General features: G+C 35.0%; 1 long non-coding RNA gene across 1 annotated transcript; it reads left to right on the top strand.

Moving 5' to 3' along the window:
* Window positions 1–6,321: 6,321 nt before the first annotated feature.
* Window positions 6,322–8,553, top strand: LOC140883850 (uncharacterized). The gene is made up of 2 exons (XR_012150470.1): window positions 6,322–6,490; window positions 8,322–8,553. It is a non-coding gene; the product is annotated as an uncharacterized lncRNA (long non-coding RNA).
* The last annotated feature ends 11,697 nt before the right edge of the window (window positions 8,554–20,250 follow it).

Here is a 20,250-nt window from a genome sequence, read left to right on the forward strand (position 1 = left end):
TTTACCGACTCTATTGGGGTCATCAGGTGTCGGGATTGGGTACAGTTACAACACATATAGGAGTCGATGCTTTGTTGTCAAGGATTCACCACATACTTGCGAGTGTGGATATCCTATGCGATCTGAGGAGATATTAGTGTGACGAATCTCTGGCCAGAGTACATGATGTGATTTAAGAAATGGTTTCTTAGTAGCACATGCGATGTCACTATTTGATCTTCAAGATGTATTGCATAGTTATCGAATCTCGAGCGACTCTCGATATACCAATGGTTGTTGATTCGATCGGGATATATGGATGAAGGGACCGTACTGTACGCTAACCAAAATCTACTGGTTCTTGTAGGCACTATCAGTGATACCTAGGGAATCATGGGGCGATGTTGCTAGGCGCTCATACCATGATTCGATGGGCAAGTCGGAAATTGTTGTTCCGAGTCACAAGGAGTTGTGAGCCCACGGCTAGCTGTATCCCTGAACCTTTGAGGGTCACACAGTGTAATGGATTTTTAATCCCCGTTGAGATAGTTAAATTTAAAGAGTTAAATTTAATGAACGAAGAAGTTGGACTTCTTATTTAAGAATAGAGGAGTAAGATTTCCTAAATTGACATAGGGATGGCCATTTTTGGAAATCACTGAATTCGGATTCAGAAAAATTTATCTTGACTTTAAAAGGTGCAGAAATGGTTTCTGTGCACATTGGTGAAATCGGTTTATCAATCGGAGTCACTATGAATTTTATATTAATTTCTGAACATGCGGGCTTTGCTTGTCGGGCTTGAACTTATGACTAATGGGCCTTAATCTGTTAGTGGCCTACATTATAAATAAGTTATTGCAGTACAGAAATTACACACAACAAGGTCACAATTTTCGAAAACCTAAGTATTTTCTAACAAGAGTGGCCGCCCCCTTCCCTGTCTACTCGAGAAAAATCCAGCCTGTGATTTTGAATTACAGTCTGGTTTAACGGATCAAATTCGTTAATCTCTTCGTAGAAACTTCTGATAGATTTTCTAGTGCAATCTATCAGAGGGATTAAATATCCATTCGTGGACCTGATTGAAGAACAGTTCGTCCATCAGTTCCAGGGATATACAACAAGAGCAGAGAAATCTGTTGGTGTCCAAAATCTTGATTCGAGATTAAAGGTAAAAATTTTATAATTGTTATTTAATTTTTACACACACAATTTAATCGTAAGGTTGATACCTATTATGGAATCGTTCCATACAAAAATTTTAAACTTCCGCTGCACCGGGTATCAATCATAATTGATCTGATCGCCGTGTTTTCCAACAAGAAGGACTCTATACTTTAATTATAATCTAGAATTCGAAAATCTATCATCAGTTTTGGACGGCAGAAAGCTTGAAGAACTCTCTTGGCGGCTAGGTTTCTTCTCTTTTTTCTTAGATATAATTTTATTTCATGAAATTTTATGTAGAATTCATGAATATTGTTGGTTAAGTTTTAGAACTAGGTTGAGAAAGACGAACCCTTGAATTTATTTATTTGGGAGATTTTGACTTTCATTGTTTGATTTATTTGAGTATCGAGAGTTGTTTGAAATCGATTGTTATGCTTGTGTATGATATTTTCGGATTGGCCATCTTAGGATTTCATTATACAATCTACTGCTAAATTGGAATTCAAATCCGTAATTGTTTGAATCAACTAATTTGTGAAGCAACTGCAATTAATAATTGTTCGCTTGTGAGTTTATTAAATTGTAGGAACAACAATTGACTAGATTAAATACATCCGCTTGTGTATGTGTTGTCTATATTCATCAGTTTTACTAGTTTGCATGCTATCGTGGATTTAAATCTAATCGCTTGTATTGGGTTAATTCATTGGTAAGAGTTAATTTAAAACGCTTGTGTCTAGTTAAATAAAATTAAGGTGAGATAGGAATTAAGTTTTCAATTATGAATATTCAAATGTTAATTAATTATTTTTAGAAAATCTATGATCGAGTGAATAACTTCAAGGGTGTAGTCTATCGATACCAAGACTTGTTAATCTATTGATTTCTCATAATTTTAATTCTTGCATGTCAGTGATAAGATTTTATTTTAAATTGCTTAAATTTTTAGTAGTTAATTTTTTTTAAACTCAAAAATACCTTTTATTTTATTTTAGTAATTTTTAGAACACGATAAATTTTACTTTTCTCGTGGAAACGATCCCTACTCGCACTACTACCGAATTTATTTATCTGATTTGAGTTGGGTAATTTGGACGCGACACGACTGAGTATTACCAAATTTTGGCGTCGTTGTCGGGAAAGTCGTTTAATTTATTTGTGTTCTTGTTTTTATTTTTATTTCTATTTTTTTCCCTTGTGCTTCTCTGGTTCGTTCATGCTTTCAGGTGACTCTTCTGAAGAATAATTTTCATACGATCCAAATATAGAAAGAAAATTACATAGTCGAAGGAGAGAAGCGAGAAGGACCTTTGAAGAGAAAGAAGAAGTTCAATTCGAAGATCCTAGAGAAAAGATGGCTGCAAACGCCAATTTGAGTTTGAGACAACTGGGCACTCCTGATCTAAACCAGCATCCTTTATGCATTATTTTTCCTACCTTAGAAGCTAATGCTACTTTTGAATTAAAATCTGGGCTAATACATTTGTTGCCTGCTTTTCATGGTCTTGCAGGTGAGGATATCCACAAGCACTTAATGGAATTTCATGTAGTATGCACAAGCATGAAACAACATGGAGTAACAGATGAGCAAATCCAGCTGAGAACTTTTTCTGTTTTCATTAAAGAATGCTGCGAAGGATTGACTATACTACCTACCTCCTGGATCCATCACCACATGGACAGAGATGAAGAGGATATTTCTAGAGAAATACTTTCCAGCTTCAAAAAAAGCAAATATCAAAAAAGAGATCTATGACATTAAGCAGAATATAGGGGAATCACTTCATGAGTATTGAGAGCGGTTCAAGAAGCTTTGTGCTAGCTATCCGCAACATCAGATAAGTGAAAACTTGTTAATTCAATATTGCTATGAAGGATTGTTACCTCATGACAGGAATATGCTAGATGTGACCAATGGAGGAGTGTTTGTTGATAAAACACCGCAAGCTGCAAGGAACTTGATCGAGAATATGACTGTCAATTTTCAGCAATTTGGCACCAACAGAAGTGATTCTACGCCCAGACGGGGCAATGAGGTAAATGTTTCTTCCCTTGAGCTACAATTGATTGAACTGACATCTCTTGTGTGTCAAATGACTGTAGGGAATGGACAAAATGTGAAGGTTTGCGGAATTTGCACTGCAAGGGGACATGCAACTGACATGTGTCCCACGCTTCAAGAGGAAACGAGCGAACAAGTCAATGCAGTTGGAGGATTTCATGGGGCACCACAGAGAAATTATGATCCTTACTCGAATACATTCAATCGAGGTTGGGAGGATCATCCCAACTTTAGATACGGAAACCCTCCAATGAATCAGCCTGCACCTCAGGCACAACCACATAATCAAGCTTACAGGACACCGTATCCTCAACAACAACAGCGTCCTCAAATTCCAACGCCTAGTGAGTTTCTAGAAAATATAGTTAAGGATCTTTTCAACAGGAAACTCGAGCAAGTATCCAACACTTAAACACCCAGATGGGGCAGTTGGAAACCGCAGTTAATAGGTTGGAGGTAAAAAATTCTAGTAGTCTACCATCACAAACAGTGGTAAATCCAAAAGAAAATGTGAGAGCCATAACTTTGAGGAGTGGAAGAGAGTTGAAGGTTCATTAGGAGGTGGTGCAAGTACCAGTAATGAATGAAGAGGTGGAGGAATCCAAACTAGAGGAGGATGAAACAAGTCAGAAAGACACACCAAGAGGTAAGTTTCCTCCTCTTTCTGAGTATAAACCTGTAGCCTCTTTTTCTCTTAGCATTGAAAGAGTCTAGGAAGGATTAAGGAATTAAGGGGTTGTATGAAACTTTTCGTAGATGTGAGGTAAATATTCCTTTGTTAGATGCTATTAAGCAAGTACCTCGCTGTGCTAAATTTTTGAAATAATTATGTACTGCGAAAAGAAAACAAAAGTTGAAGGGATGCCAGAAATTAGAATTGGGAGAACAGGTTTCTGCTGTCATTCAAAGAAAGGTACCCAAAAAATGCAAGGATCCAGGTATGTTCTTTATTCCTTGTAAAATAGGAGATATTCAGCTTGAGACGACCATGTTAGATTTAGGAGCATCGATTAATGTTATGTCATACTATGTTTATGCTTCTTTAAAACTAGGACCTTTGAATGAAACTGAAATTGTTATCTAGATGGCTGATAGATCTACTATTCTTCCTAGGGGTGTGATAGAGGATGTTTTTGTGCAAGTTGGTAACTTGGTTTTTCCTGCTGATTTCTATGTGCTTGATATGAAAAATAATGATTTGAATAGTCCGATTTTGTTAGGAAGACCATTTTTGAAAACGTCGAAGTCTATCATAGATGTTAATAATGACACTCTCACTATGAAGTTTGATGGGGAGATTGTAAAGTTTAATATTTGTAAGACCCGAAATTATTTGATTTAATTCGGGATTATTTAATTTTAATTCGAGTATATTTAATTTGAGAGTTTTTAGAGTTTAGATTTAAATTCTAATATTCTTAAATTATTTAGGATTGGAATTGAATTAAAAAGAGGGTCGATGTCTATTTTGAAATTTTTGAAGTTTTTAGGGACTAAATTGCAATTATGTTTATACATATCAGAATTCTAAGTGTTGAGTCAGCTTTTATACGTGTAATATGAGGAATTCCTTCAGAATTTTCAGAGCAAAACCGAGAAACTCCATTTTCTTATTTGGATTTGATCTTCAAACCTTCATATTTTTTGATCTGATTGTCCGAATTTAATTTCGAGCATAGTTCTGGAATCCTTGTGACGAGAGCTACGATTTTGTGTAAGTATTATTTTGTTTACAGCATGTTCCGAAATCAGAATATTTATGAAATCAGATTATGAGCATGAATACATGTTCTTGAGCTTTTATATCTTGTATGTTCGAAACCGGATCGAAGAACGAGCGTTGTTTGTACTCGATATGATTTCCAGCCTTAGTTCGATTTTTATAGCTTCTGATATCTTGGTTTATGATGATATTTTGCTGATATATCATGGATATGAGATTAGTTATTAATTTGATATCGTTTCGGTTACCGAATTTCCGTTTTTACGCCATAAGCTTATGATTTTAAGTAGTTTTGAGTCCTTGTGATTGAGCTGAAGCTTATAAGAGTTCATATATGATATTCCTTGATTATAAACACTTCATTTCAGATTAGTTAAGAGCTTGATCAACTCGAGAAGTCTGCCTTCGAACCGAAGAAGAAGTTGAGCTAGGTTTGATGTTGAATTGATATGGAATATTGAAATGTGAGGTTTAATAGATTATGATATAGGTGTGACGCCTAAAATCCAATTTACTAAATTAAATGCATTAATTTAATAAATGTTATGATTATTATTTTTACGTTTAATTGATTTAAATTATTTATTTGAAATTATGTGCTAATAAAATATTTTAATAATTTATTCAATGATTTTATTGTACTAACTATTTAATTAATGTTTTTAATTGTTTAAGTTTATTTGTCAAATGATTTTATTATGCAATATAATTGTTTTAATATTTTAAAGGTTTAAGCTTGCATATTTAAATGAATTTAATTTTAATTGTTTAGTTTATTCTTTTAAATGATTTTAACTGTTTAGCTTATTTGTTTAAATATTTTCGAGTGTCCAAATTATTTATTTTAAATAGTTTAAGTTTAGCGGTTAGTTATTTTAAATTATTTTAAATGTCTAGATTATTTATTTAAATCCTTTTTAATTGCCCAAATCATTTGAAAGATTTTTATCTGTGCTTGTGTATTTATTTAAATTGCTTTTAAATGTTAGTCTACTTTGTTTAAATTATTTTAATCGCTCAGTTTATGAGTTAAATATTTTATTTATCGTTGTGACATCAAAATGTTTAAGTATTAAAAATTAGCATTTGCAAACCCAGTAAAGAGAATTTGAGTATTTAATTCTTAAATTTTATAAAATCTAGTATTTGAGAAATTTAGACCTAGCGCTTATAAATGTCCTACATAATATATTATGCATTAAGACCCTATCACACTTAATTTCATCGGCCCAAAGGACTTACTTTTCTTTCCCAGCCCAAAGTTCTCGGCCCATTAGGGATTAGCTCCAACCCATTCGCACCGGCCCAATTTCCTCACCCCTTCTCCAAGCCTAAAGCCGATACAGACATCTCTTCTTCTCCATTCTTGTTCTTCTCGCGATAGGCCTCTCATTTCCTTGTTCTTCCTGATCGCTGACTGCATCACCGTGATCCGCCATTTTCGATCGAAGCTCGAGCTCAGTGAGCTCCTTCGTTCCAGCTCATTCTCAAGCTTGTACCAGCTCTTTCTCGGCTTCTTCTCTTTTCCTTCCCTTCGATTTCCTCGATCAAAGGCAAGATTTATGGGTTTCTTTGGCCACCAAGTGGATTATTACATTGTGTGCTTGTTTTTCTGCGTGATTACGAATTTTGTTTGATTTTATGGGATGTCCGTATAAATTGTGCGTTTCTCAGTTGCCGTCGAGTTCCCTGTTTCCCCTTGCTTTAGCCATTCGGATTACTGATTCGGTGATTCCCTTTGGTGTATTTTCCGATTTATGGAACTTGTTTGAGCAATTTTTCTGCACTTTTGGATAGTGGCACGAGTTCACTGTTTTCCCGTTCACTATCGATTAGCCGTGCAATTTCTGATTTATTTTCTTTGTTGTATTGCACGTACTGGTGTTGGAACTGTGATGTTTTGTTGGTGATGGTTATATGTGAATTAGAGGTCACTGTTTAACGTATCCATTTTGTACATATTTCGAACTTCTCACTGTGCTTGAAGTTTATTGGTTCGATTTCTTTCTTGTTGCTTGGATGGTGATATAGAGGCTTCCATGGTTGCGATGTAGCTCATATGGTAGTGTTTAGGGCGGGTGAAGTTGGCTAGTAAGTTGGTACTGAAGGGGCCGATGTTTTGAGTGTTGTTTAAGGGACGGTTTTGAGGGGCAGGGACATGGGCTGGCCTTGAGAGTTGTTAGGCTTGGGGAAGCTATTCTAGTGGTTTGAATGGGCTCTTTGGGTGGTCAAGTTGTTAGGTTATAGGCTGGATTCTTAGTAGAGCATGGGTTGAAGGTTTATAAGGGGTCCAAGTAGGAAGAGTGCACAGTTTCTGTCAAGGGGCAGGGCTGTCCGGGAATGGTGGTTTATGCCAGTGTTATACTCATGTTTTGGGTTAAGGGCACGGGTCTGGGATTAGCTTAAGATGCTAAGGAAATGTCGTTCCAAACGGGATCTAATTCGGTTATGTTTTGGTGGTGTTTTAGACTAGTGAATGATAAGAGTCAAGAATCCAAGTGTTGAGTGGGATGCCCGGGAACTAAATTGCCAAGGATTTGTTGTGTAAGAATGGTATCTCGAGGATGACTTCCTAATTAAGTATAGAGTGCATGAGAACCGTGTTTTCAATCAGAATTCGTTTTGTCTAAGTGTTGAGTAAGTTATAAGCATTTCAAGTGGACTGCTCGGGATATGTCCTAAGTGCCAAAATTAAAGTCTAAGTTCTTAGCTATGGTTTGCCACCTAAATCACCATCCTTTTCAACCATCTTGCATCATTTATTTCATAAATCGAGTAATCGAGTAAATATTTTCAAAGAAAGACATTTCCATAAATGCATGCTATCTCTTTGAGTCGAGTCAAGAAAAGAAGAAAGAAAATATTTTGAACAAATTGAGTTGGTTGTGACCACAGAAAGACGTGTATGGACGGTCTGGGAGACGTTCTGGCTTCTCATGCCACCTAAAGTGTATGGACGGGCTGAGAGAAATCTTGGCTTCCCATACCAAACATTGACAAGACGGGTTGGGAGATATCCTGACTTCCTTGCGGCATAGTGCACTGCAGCCATGATCTAGATCGAAACCAGAGTCACAATTCAAGGATCTAAGTTCACAGATTCAGTTACAGTTCATATTTATTTTGACTCGACTTGGTTTATATTCAGTTTTAGTCATGCATGAGATTAAGTAAAGTTTAAGAAAGTTCCCAAGTTTAAATGTGCGAGTAATTGTATGCATTACATCTCATTCTCATTTATAATTCAAATTTTCGAAGTAAGTTTCAAGGTATATTAAGTACTAGTATTTTAAGTATTAAGCATGTACTTTTAAACCCTCGTTATTTCACCCCATATTCTTGTTGCGCCCCTAGGCTCACTACATCTACTTGGTGCTGGTTCAGGTTATCATTGAGATTGCGGGGCAGGACTATCGAGTAGACTGTAATGCGGGCACGACACATCCCTCTGACCATACCAGTCTTCCGCAAAAGTTTATTTTAGCACTTTAAAGTCTTTCATTTTGTTAATTTAGTAAATGTAAATGTAAATATATTATTCTTTGGAATTGTTTGTGGGCACTTATGTATCAAATTGTTTAACTTTTGGATGTTTGGAGTGTCAGTCTCTTTCTCAGGTTTTCGTTATTTTCTTTTTTTTGGTCTAGTTTATTTATTGTTGTTGTTTGCATTTTAAATTTGCTGTCTGTGATAGGCGGGTTTGAATATAATTAGATAGGTCATGCCAAAAAAAATTTATAAAATTTTTAAGTATTTTTTTTTTTGAAAACCCGTATTTTTATTTAGTTTAATTTAAATTAGAATTAGGGTCGTTTCAATAGGTGTTCTTGATGATATATTGCAGATTTGAAGCCTTCAAGAATCGAGAAGAAACGAGAAGTTATAACCGGACATCGATTGAAAAGGACTATGAAACTCAAAAACGGTGATTCTTGAGTTATCCCGACAAAAATCACATACTTGTTGTTTGTATGTTCTTGCTTTCGATTTTGAATTGTTGATCCATCACAGGTAGTGGATCCTTAAATTATAACTGATCTTATATTGATTTCGTATCGATGATGAACTACCGAGAATGGATCCATCCAAGGTTTATAGATAAATCTTGAGGCCTTGAGCGGCTCTAAAACCTCTATCCAAGATTGATACGAGTCTTGAGCGCCTAGAGAGGCTTTAAATCTCAAACCCAAGATTGTGCACGAATCTTGAGGCCTAAAGCGGCTATAAATCTCAACGAAGAATTTAGTTTACGGGTTATGCAATATATTCTTTATATCTTGAAGTTGATATACGTGATATTGCATGTTATGTCATTTATACTGAGAATCCTATTCTCACCGGATGTTTTCGGCTATTGTCTTGTTTGTATGTGTGCATGACGATAGGAAGGGCTGGATCGAGTCAAAGACAATCTTGAGAGACGATGATCGTGATAGAAGTGTGGACTCGGGTTTGTAGCTGAAAGTGAGAACTTTGGACTTAGAACAAGTTCTTAGAGTCTTGAACTTGATTGTAACTCTATGAACATCATGTGTAGTTTATTACTTTTGTTGGATTCTAAACTTCTAGTGTTATGTATTAAACACTTGTAGACATGATTAGATCTTGTTCTATGTATATAAATTTGTTTTGGACTTGAATATCTTGGATTGGAAGGAAGTGAAGGACCACGAAATGCATGACTGAAAACAGGGTATGTTGCTGCCCAGGACAGGCCCGATGTAAGGCCTGAAAATATTAAGATTAATTATGAAATTTGAGATTTAAATTCCAAATGATAGAAAATATTAATTTGAAGAATTTAAGAAATTAGAAATTTAATTTCGGGTCAAAAATATTTAATTTGAGGATTTTTGGATTTTAAGATTTTAATATCCGAAATTCTTAAATTTAAAGAATAAAATATTGGAATTGAATAATTAATGGGATTTAAGATTCAAATGTTTATTTTGGAATTAGCAAGAATTTAATGTGAGGATGAAATCCGAGCAGGTACCGATTTGCAAATATTGAGAAATTCAAGGACTAAAATGCGATAAGGTCTGAAATTATTTAATTTTAATTCAAGAATATTTAATTTGAGAATATTTAGAGTTTAGAATTAAATTATAATATTTTTAAATTATTTAAAATTGAAATTGAATTAAATCGCTTGTCCGGGGACTGAATTGCAATTAGGCCATAGTTAAGGGACTAAACTGCAAATATGTCAATATATATCTACTTTCACTTAGCAATTCACGTGGGAATCAGAATCTCAGCCAAGAAAAACAGATTGCACGAGAGAAAGGGTTCCACGCCATTTTTAATCCTTTCAAGCTTCAATATCTTTTGATCCGCCCGGCAGAATTTTCGATTGATCCTATATTTGCAATCACAGCTCCGAGTGCTACGTTTTGACGTAAGTTTTATGAAGTTCTACCATGTTTGAATTTTAAGATGATGTTAGAATTAATATTTGATTGTATTAACGTGTTCTGGTATATACGACGATAGCATATCTAAGACGGATCGAGAAAAGATCGTCGTTTGAACATGTTGTTAAATTATCGAATATTTTCTGAAAATGTAAGCTGCTGGTCACGTATTTAAGCTGCTGAATTTGTGATGATATTGAGTTTAAATGCTTGTTAAGAAGATGTTAATGCCTTTGGGATTTCCGATTTTGATCTGTTACGCCGTCGATTTGAATTTCGGTCATGTGATCAAGTTGTTAGATTGTTTGAGCCTAAATAAGAATTAAATGATATTGAAAGCTCATATTGAATTACATATTAATGCATTTCATATTTGAATTGCAAGAGATCGATTTCGAGTCGGCGAGCTCGAGTTGTTTGAAATGGAATTAAAGCTTGAATCAAATTGAGCTTGAACAGTAGTAATGAGATTGAGCAAAATTGAATGATAGATTTGGATAGCTTGAAATTGATCAGCATTTGCTAGAGTTTATACAGATTCAAGATGTTTGAATCACGATGACAGGTATGAATAGACATTAGATATAATGAGAAGAATAACTCGATATTGATTTTGATTTATCGAGTTTCCTAAAATCACATACTTAATTGTTCATATGCTTTTATGTGATTTATTTGTTACTGTTGCTTGGACTGATTATATGATTTGTGTATTCAAGATGATTTATAGTATTTGATTCATACAGATTATGTTGCATTCATCTTGCATCATACCTTGATAAGCACAGAGGGCTGAATGACCTAGAGTGCATATCACGTTTGAAGGGCTATAGTTGAGTGGCACGGAATGTAGATTTACTTCCAGAGCTAAATGACTCACTATAGTTGCACCAAAGTCAGGGAAATTGAGATATTTAACGCCGCCACGATTGGGTAAGTTGGTGGTCGGTTAAAGATTTTAGTTCCCCGAGATCCCAAGAACTATGATTTATTGATATCAGATTTGAAAGCCTATTCCTTGAAACATGCATTGCATTTATGCATTAACCTAGAGATTTCTACGGTTTAGAATATGTGTTTATAAATGCTAGCATGTTATTGTATTCTATTCAAGATATGAATATGTTTATATGTTGGTATGAGATTGCTGTAGATGAACATATATGCTTTAAGAATTAAGAATCGATTATGCCTTTATGATTTACATGTTAGTATATGTTTTGTGATTTAAGATTATTATTGCATGTAGATTCAATATGCTTAAATGATGTATATTCATGTCGTTCATACTGAGATTTATTCTCACCGGAGTTATCCGGCTGTTGTTTTGTTTGTATGTGTGCATTGCATCAGGTTGGGGCATGAGCAAGTCAGACATGACTTGGATAGCTCGAGATTGAAATATTAGAAGTGGTGAATCGGGTTTTTAAGCAGATGATATGTATTAAATGAATTTGGTAAACATGTTAGGATAACAAGAACCTTTGTTTATATTGTTGTCGAGTATTGATTATACTTTAGATTTCATGTGTTACAAATGTTTAGATTGATGTTTAAACACATGTCAATGATATCAAATCATGTTGAGAAAGTTATATGATAGATTATATCATGTTTGAGATTTGAAATGTTAAAAAGGCTAATTTTTAGAGCAGGGCACATACCCCGTGCATATTTTGGGTAAGGGTCAGTGCACCCTACTGTTTAATATGTGTTCAGAATAATGAAGCCACGGACCCCGTGCATGCCCCGTGCCAAGGTCCGTGTAGCCTACTGTTTTGACAACCTCTTTATTTTTGATTTCAGCCTTGGGCACGGACCCGTGTCCAGAAGATGCACGGATCCCGTGCCATGGTCTGTGCATGGTACGGACCAAGGTCCGTGTGTGGGCTATTTATTGTTTTAAAAAAATTATTCTTTTAGCGACGTATTTTTGCATCGCCACATTTAAGGTTTTGCGTCACCAAATGTGTTGTATTATGTTTTTATTATTAAGCAAACTAGTATTCAGATTGAATATTTCTAGTTATTAATCGCTACATTAATGATGTTTAATGTATACTTTGCCTAAAACAAAATTAGCAACCCGAGATCCCCACACCCGAGCTGCACTTTTTGGCAGCCCGAGCGCAACCATAAAATCTCAACCCGAGGGTTGGATAAAAGGGGGCGCTCGAGCGGTCAAATAGTTCCGCTCGAGCGCACCCCATGTTGAAAAAAAAATTTGGTGTTTTGATTTCTTCTAATCCTTTGTTAGTTAATCATGTTTATTTACTAATTGCCCTAAAAATGAGATTAACAACCCGAGGCCTCACAATATTTTTGATACCCTGAAAATTCCTAGTTGTGTAAGTGTTGTTAACACGATTGATGTCAATAATCATTTGTCACAAGAACACACGAAAGATGTGAATGAGGGTAATTTGAAGGAAGTAATGGTAAAACCTGCTACAATTTCTAATGCTGAAATTTTTCTCTCTGAATTGCACGTACCTAAAACTGAGCCAAAACTTCCTCCAGATCGAGCGAAAGGAATTCCTAAGGAAAAGGGACGGAGTGATCAAGAAACGGGGACGAGCAAAAAATCAAAGCAGAACAAGCATAGACCGAAAATAACTGCAAAACTGTTCAAGTGGGTGAAGGTGGACAAGGGCACAAGATATGAACCACCATGAGAAACTGAAACATGCAGTCGGGCCGAAGACTGTAAACAGAGGCGCTGCTTGGGAGAAAACCCAAGGGAGTATTTCTTTTCATTCTTAGTTTTTATTTATTTTTGTTTTGCATTTTTACTTACAATGGGGACAATGTAAGATTTTAAGTATGGGGGAGAGGACTTAGCCAGTCATTGAGAGAATTTAGTCGTTTTTATGAAAATAAAATAATTTTAGAGCTCATAGTTTGTGATGAATTTGACTTTTGAAATTCACTAGCCCATGATGATATCTAATTGATGACATGCATGATTTTGAAAATAGATGATTTGCTAACCTTGGAACACTTTGATCTCCAATGCAAATTAGACTTTGATATGGTTCTTGAATATTCTTTAGCACGCATGAGTGATGGCTTGTGAATTGTATATGACATAGTGAAAGTCGTGTGAACCTTGTGATATTCTTAGGAAGTCGCTAGCCTATCAACCTTCCTTTTGAGCTTAATCGGGAAAAAAAAAAAAAGAAGAGCAAATAATAGAGTTAGTAAGGGGAGGGGAAGCATTGGAATGAGGATTGAAATTCTAGTCCTACAAATTCCAAGAGCAAAATATGGAGGAGAATGTACAGAGTTGAGGATAACCGGGTGCAATTACTCGGACAAGTGAAAAGACTATAAAACTTCTCAATGGTTTAAATTGATTTGTTGGTGTGCAACTTGAGCTATTGTGGGGTTTTGCATTGAATATATCTGTGAAGTGTGCATGATACTTGCTAATGACCATACACCCACACACACGTTCGGGACTATTTCTCTAGTTGAAATGTCTGGATATCGAACTTATTCATTTGTTAGCATTTTAACGAATTTCTTGATCATGCATTGAGTTAATTCCTGAGGCACAAATGTGTAAATCATTGTTATTTTTGTTACGGATTATGAGATCAAACTTATATTTGATTTTGTGTTGCTCGAGGGAGAGCAAGGTTTAAGTATGGGGGAGTTTGATGTGGTGATAATTTATTATGGTTATTTGGGTTAAATTGATATGATTAGGAGAATTTGCATGCTTTAATTCATTTTATAGTTCCTAATTATTTTTTTTGGTTGGATTTAGGAGAAGAAGGAGAATGAGCAAAAGGTAGATGCATTTGAGAGGAAAAGATGGAAAAGCTATTGCGCAAGAATGAATTACGAAGCAGGAATGATAAAAAAAATCATTTTTAATTTTATAGAGATCCAAATCCGATCTCCACCGTTCAGAATGAATTTCAAGATGTTTTGAAATGTCTGTCCAAATTTCAGCTCGTTCCGATGGTTAGATCTTAAGATATGAATTTTTAAAAAACATTGTGCGCTGGAAAAAAATATTGCTCGCTCGATCCGTAAAGTTTAACGGATCGAGCAAGACCTGTGCTGCGGGAAAAAATTGGGATAGAAAGTTTCTCGCTCGATCGATAACTTTTGATCGATCGAGCGAGACAAAAATCCGGGAAATTATATTTTAAATAGGAAACTTGCTTGAGAAGGACTCTATACTTTAATTATCATCTAGAACTCGAAAATCTATTATCAGTTTTGGACGGCAGAAAGCTTGAAGAACTCTCTTGGCGGCTAGGTTTCTTCTCTCTTTTCTTAGATTTAATTTTATTTCATGAAATTTTATGTAGAATTCATGAATATTGTTGGCTAAGTTTTAGAACTTGGTTGAGGAAGACGAACCCTTGAATTTATTTATTTGGAAGATTTTGACTTTCATTGTTTGATTTATTTGAGTATTGAGAGTTGTTTGAAATCGATTGTTATGCTTGTGTATGAGATTTTCGGATTGGTCATTTTAGGATTTCATTATATAATCTACTACTAAATTGGAATTCAAATCCGTAATTATTTGAATCAACTAATTTGTGAAGCAACTGCAATTAATAATCATCCGCTTGTGAGTTTATTAAATTGTAGGAACAACAATTGACTATATTAAATACATTCGCTTGTGTATGTGTTGTCTAGATTCATCAGTTTCACTAGTTTGCATGCTATCGTGGATTTAAATCTAATCGCTTGTATTGGGTTAATTCATTGGTAAGGGTTAATTTAGAACGCTTGTGTCTATTTAACTAAAATTAAGGTGAGATAGGAATTAAGTTTTCAATGATGAATATTCAAATGTTAATTAATTATTTTTAGAGAATCGATGATCGAGTGAATAACTTGAAGGGTGTAGTTGATCGATACCAAAGCTTGATAATCTATTGATTTTTCATAATTTTAATTCTTGCATGTTAGTGATAAGATTTTATTTTAAATTGCTTAAATTTTTAGTAGTTAATTTTTTGTAAACTCAAAAATCTATTTTATTTTATTTTAGTAATTTTTAGAACACGATAAATTTTACTCTCCACGTGGGAACGATCCCTACTCGCACTACTACAGAATTTAGTTATCTTATTTGAGTTGGGTAATTTGGACGCGACACGACTGAGCATTACCACTACCTCTCACCGCTCCCCTTCTATTTCTTTCATCCTCTTGAGCCCTTCTATTCCTACCCCAATTTTCACCCAAACTCTCTTCATCCTCACCACCATCATCCTCTTCTACAATAATTTTATTTTTATTCTTACTACCACCCCCACTAACTTCAAGTCTCTCCAACTTCTCATGTATTTGCCCCAAAGCCGCTACCATCATTTTGGTCAATTCATCCATTTGATTTTGAGAAAAATTTGGCTAGTAGAACTCATTGTATTTGCAAAAAAAGGTTATTAATAAAATTTCTCACCCAAAATCTAACAAGTCACTCCAAAGAAAATTCACTCGATCACTCTTTTTTTTCACTCAAATTTATGTAGGCTTTGCTTTGTGTAGAAGTGTATCAAACTTTCAAGTTCACAACTTATAGACGCTTGAAGATCGACTCTCGAAGATTGACAAAACAAGAAGAAGAAATTTATGGACTCTCGAATTTTTTACTTGCACCCAAGGATGATTAAGAACAAAATAATTGACCACAAGTTATCTTGCTTCTTCTATTTATTTTTTTTTTAAAACTTTCGGTCCTCTCTATTTTTTTGACCGAATTTTGTTTTTGTTTTGTTTTTGTTTTGAATTTTTTGATTTTTTTTTAGATAACTTGCATCACAAGACACTAAAACTTGGGCAACAAGACTGACATAGAAACGACTTGAAAATTTGAAATAGAATAGAATCAGATGAAAAATAAAGATGAAGAACGAAGAACACGAAGAACGAAAAGATGTGATACTTACTTGATTCAAAACTTTGGCTTTGATACCAACTGATATGAATTCTCGTTGTATGGAAAGCAAACAAGATTATATTGAATCACACCCTCAATCCAATAACAAAAAGAAATCAAAGAATTTATCCGATCTTGAAACAAGTAACGAATTTTGAAAAATCCACCTCTAGCTTACAGCGAAACTAGCAACAGAAATTCACGAAATAAACAACTGATCACAACGGGACCTTCAGAAAACTTTTTTCTGACAACCCACTAATATAATCAATCGACAAACGCCACAAAATTGAAAACTTTGATAAGTTTGATTTTGAATAAATCTAGAAAAACCTCAGTAAAATTCTAGAGAGAATTTTATGTATTGAATAATCAAAAATCTGAATTTCCTTCAATAATGAATGTCTTTGTTGTATTTATAATACAACTACAAAATAATAAAAGATATCGCAAAATAATTCAAAATATATCTAAAGATATCAAAGATATCTCCTAAAAATTTTCTAGTATGCTTAAAAGACTCAAAATAGGAAAAATAATGCCAAAATATTGAAATTCCCGAACACACACACAAACACCTTCGGTGTGTGAAAATAATCATGACATAATATATGCACATAAAACATGTCATATAAACATGCAAACATAGAACATACATACTCAACCAAGATATCTCGGACAGTACGTTCGTACCTTTACTCAAGAAACCTAGCAAATCTGGCTCACAAGTCCAAGCCTATAAGCAAGTAATTACCATGTCACTCATTGTGTACTAAATGAATTAACTAGGATAATAGCTACTCCCAAAATATAATTAGAGTCTAGACTTATACTCGCGTCTGTCGTCAGCCTACTGATGGCAATGGCCCAATCTCAAGGCACAACTCCGTTATGATCCCAGTAGCTCCGCTAGTGCCCGAGCCTAGATCGAATGGCTAGAACACCCAGGAAATCATTGAATATGGGAGAGTGAAGAGAGAAATGAGCAAGAAGTAATGAGCTCGGATTGCCTATTTATAGGAAACGATAGGAAATTCCAATCTCTGGTTAGGATCTTCCGATCTGAGTTAGAACGGACAAACGTGACTTCATGAGATTCCGATCTCTATCCACCGAATGCGTTTCCTGCGATTGGACAACTCACTGTGCTTGCAGAGTTCGGACCTTTCGAACTGAGGGTTCAAAGCATCCGAACTCCCTCAAGTCCAATAACCAATGAGAAATCCCATAATTTCATATCTAAAGGCGATCGAACCTTTCGATCTTTTCCGAACTGCTCGGTATCTCCGATCTTCAACATTATCATCCGAACCAGTTCGAAGCTTTCGATCTACTCGTCGGAGCTTCCAAATTGCCTAGACACTTGGGGCTCTCTAGACCATGTCTGATCGTCCTGAAATTGATTTTTCAACTCATTAAACCCAATTGAGGATTCTTTAATCATGATTTAACCAATTAAACATGATTGGGCAGTTGATTATCTTAATTACCTAGGAATCGGGCTACTACATTTTCCAAAACTTAAGAGATTTCGTCCTCGAAATCCAGAATAAGGTATACACAATGAAATATTACCAAAAAGAACTTTATTACAACAAAACAGTTTACGAATAAAACTGAACTGTTCATAGGAAAGTAAAATCAAAGCAACATAGGTTGCTCAAAATGCATCTGACTTTCTAACTCGCAAGTCGCCTCTTCAGTGTCTCGACACTATCACTGAAACATGACTAGGGGAATGCGCTTGTTCCGAAGTAGATTATATTTCATGTCGATAATCTTGAGTGGTCTCTCCACGTACGAAAAGTCGGGCTCTAACTGAACTTCGATAGGGTGCAGCACATGCGACTCACCTATCACATACTAACGGAGAAGAGATACATGGAACACATTGTGAATCCTATAGAGATATGGTGATAAATCCAAATGGTAAGCCACATATTCGACATTCTCTAGAATCTGAAATAGACCAATGAATCTCGGTGCTAATTTTCCCTTAAGGGGAAACTTTATCACCTTCTGGAAAGATGAAAATCTCAAGAACTCATGCTCTCCTGGCTCAAAATGCAGAGGAATGCGCTTGGTGTTGGCATAACTAGACTGTTTGTCATGTGTGGCTATGAATCTCTTCTTGATTAGTTTCAATATATTAAAAAACTTCTTAATCAACTCTGGTCCCTCAAACTATGGTTTCCCCACTTCATACTAGAATAAGGGTTTGCGACAATGCCGACCATAAAGATCCTCAAATGGTGCCATGTCAATACTGCGATGATAGAAATTATTATATGAAAACTGTAGTAGCCCGTACCCAGTTTTAGTGAGTAATTTCTAATTAATCCAATAAACTTCTTTGCGCAGGCGCGCAGGAAAGCTGCGCGGGCGCGCGACTTGGACGGAGAGGGCGCGCGTATGCTTCGCACTATCTTCGTAATCTCATCACCCGTACGCGTGAGCGCGCGTTCCTCAAGGCGCGGGCGTGCGTATTTGTAAACGCGGGCGCGCCTGAGGCTCGAACTGAACATAGAATTCTTGAATTTTTTTCAATAATTTCTTCACTTACTTGATCCCTTTGGACTCCAATAACATTATATCTTCCTCCAAACTAATTCTCAAGCATTCCAACACCCTCGTGATAATTCATCATCAACGATTGAAATGCTTCCTTAAATCTCTTGTCTCGACCTCTCGTAATTGGTCCAAGTGGCTTTTCCAACGGGTCCTTAACTTCCTCAGCAACGTAATCAACACGCGAGCCATCCATGATCGCATCAAAAGTTCAATTGGTGCAATTTTTTGCTATGGAACTAGAAGATAAAGTGTAAGGAGACAAAGACATACTGAATTCAGAAATTACTATCATTCAGGTGAAAAATAATACAGACGAAGATACTCTGATACCACTTTGTCTCCCTTAACTTTATCTTCAATTTCCACAGCAAAAAACTGCTCCCACTGAACTTTTTTATCTCGTATTTTGTCGTCATCTTGAGTACAAGTGATATCAGAGACTTGACATAAAATTTCTTAAAATTCTGAGTATGCTATGTGGTTGCAGCTGTGACTGATTTTACACATCAAAAAAGATTTTTTGATGTAGAAGATCAATCACAGCTGCAACGACAGAGCATACTCAAAATTTTAAGAAATTTTATGTCAAGACTCTGATACCAATCAAGCCTACTAAACGGACCCTCAAACTTGTGAGAGATGATGCTAATCAATAATTTGAGAAGTTTTTCTATAATTAAAAAAAAAAACCATGTACCCACATAAAGGCATGCACGACCAAAAATGGAGCCGAGGTCGAAGCATCATGATCTACATCAAAACACATGCAACAGTTCTGAGGACATATTTCATACTCAGTAAGTTGGTAAACTACTAAACTTTACTTAGAAATAATAAAAATTGTTAAGAAACTATCCTTATTGCAGATTGGATTACTGATATATGTAGTATCCAACAACTACGTTTCGTATTTGAATGTCATAAATTATTCCAAACAGTACAGAAAACATTACAAATGTGAAAATACATGTCTGCTATGTACCACATGTTTAGTGATCGGAACTCTTCATTCTTTTTACTTAAACCTCTAAAATCTTTCATGAAATTTTTAAAAATGTGAGCAAATTAATTATATATACCTATTTATTAAGTAAAAAGAACTTAGAGAAACTAACAAGATCTCTTGGTATGACATCTTAATTTTGAAATTTCAAATTATTTGAAAAAAAAGAGTGGGAAATAACTAATATAATCAATTATCTTTTAACTACTGGTTAATATTTTAACCCAAAAAACATTCATTTTTTATTCCCATAAATTTATTTTTTTTTTAAAATTAATTTTAATAAAAAAAAAATCAACTTTTTCGTCACACACAACGGTGTGTGCAAATACACTAATAATTATGGTTATAAAAACTGAAGCTAAGGAAGTTCTTTTATCTTTATCGATTGAATCATATTTTGATTGC

The sequence above is a fragment of the Henckelia pumila genome, chromosome 2, assembly GCF_033568475.1.
Source record: "Henckelia pumila isolate YLH828 chromosome 2, ASM3356847v2, whole genome shotgun sequence".
Lineage (NCBI taxonomy): Eukaryota > Viridiplantae > Streptophyta > Magnoliopsida > Lamiales > Gesneriaceae > Henckelia > Henckelia pumila.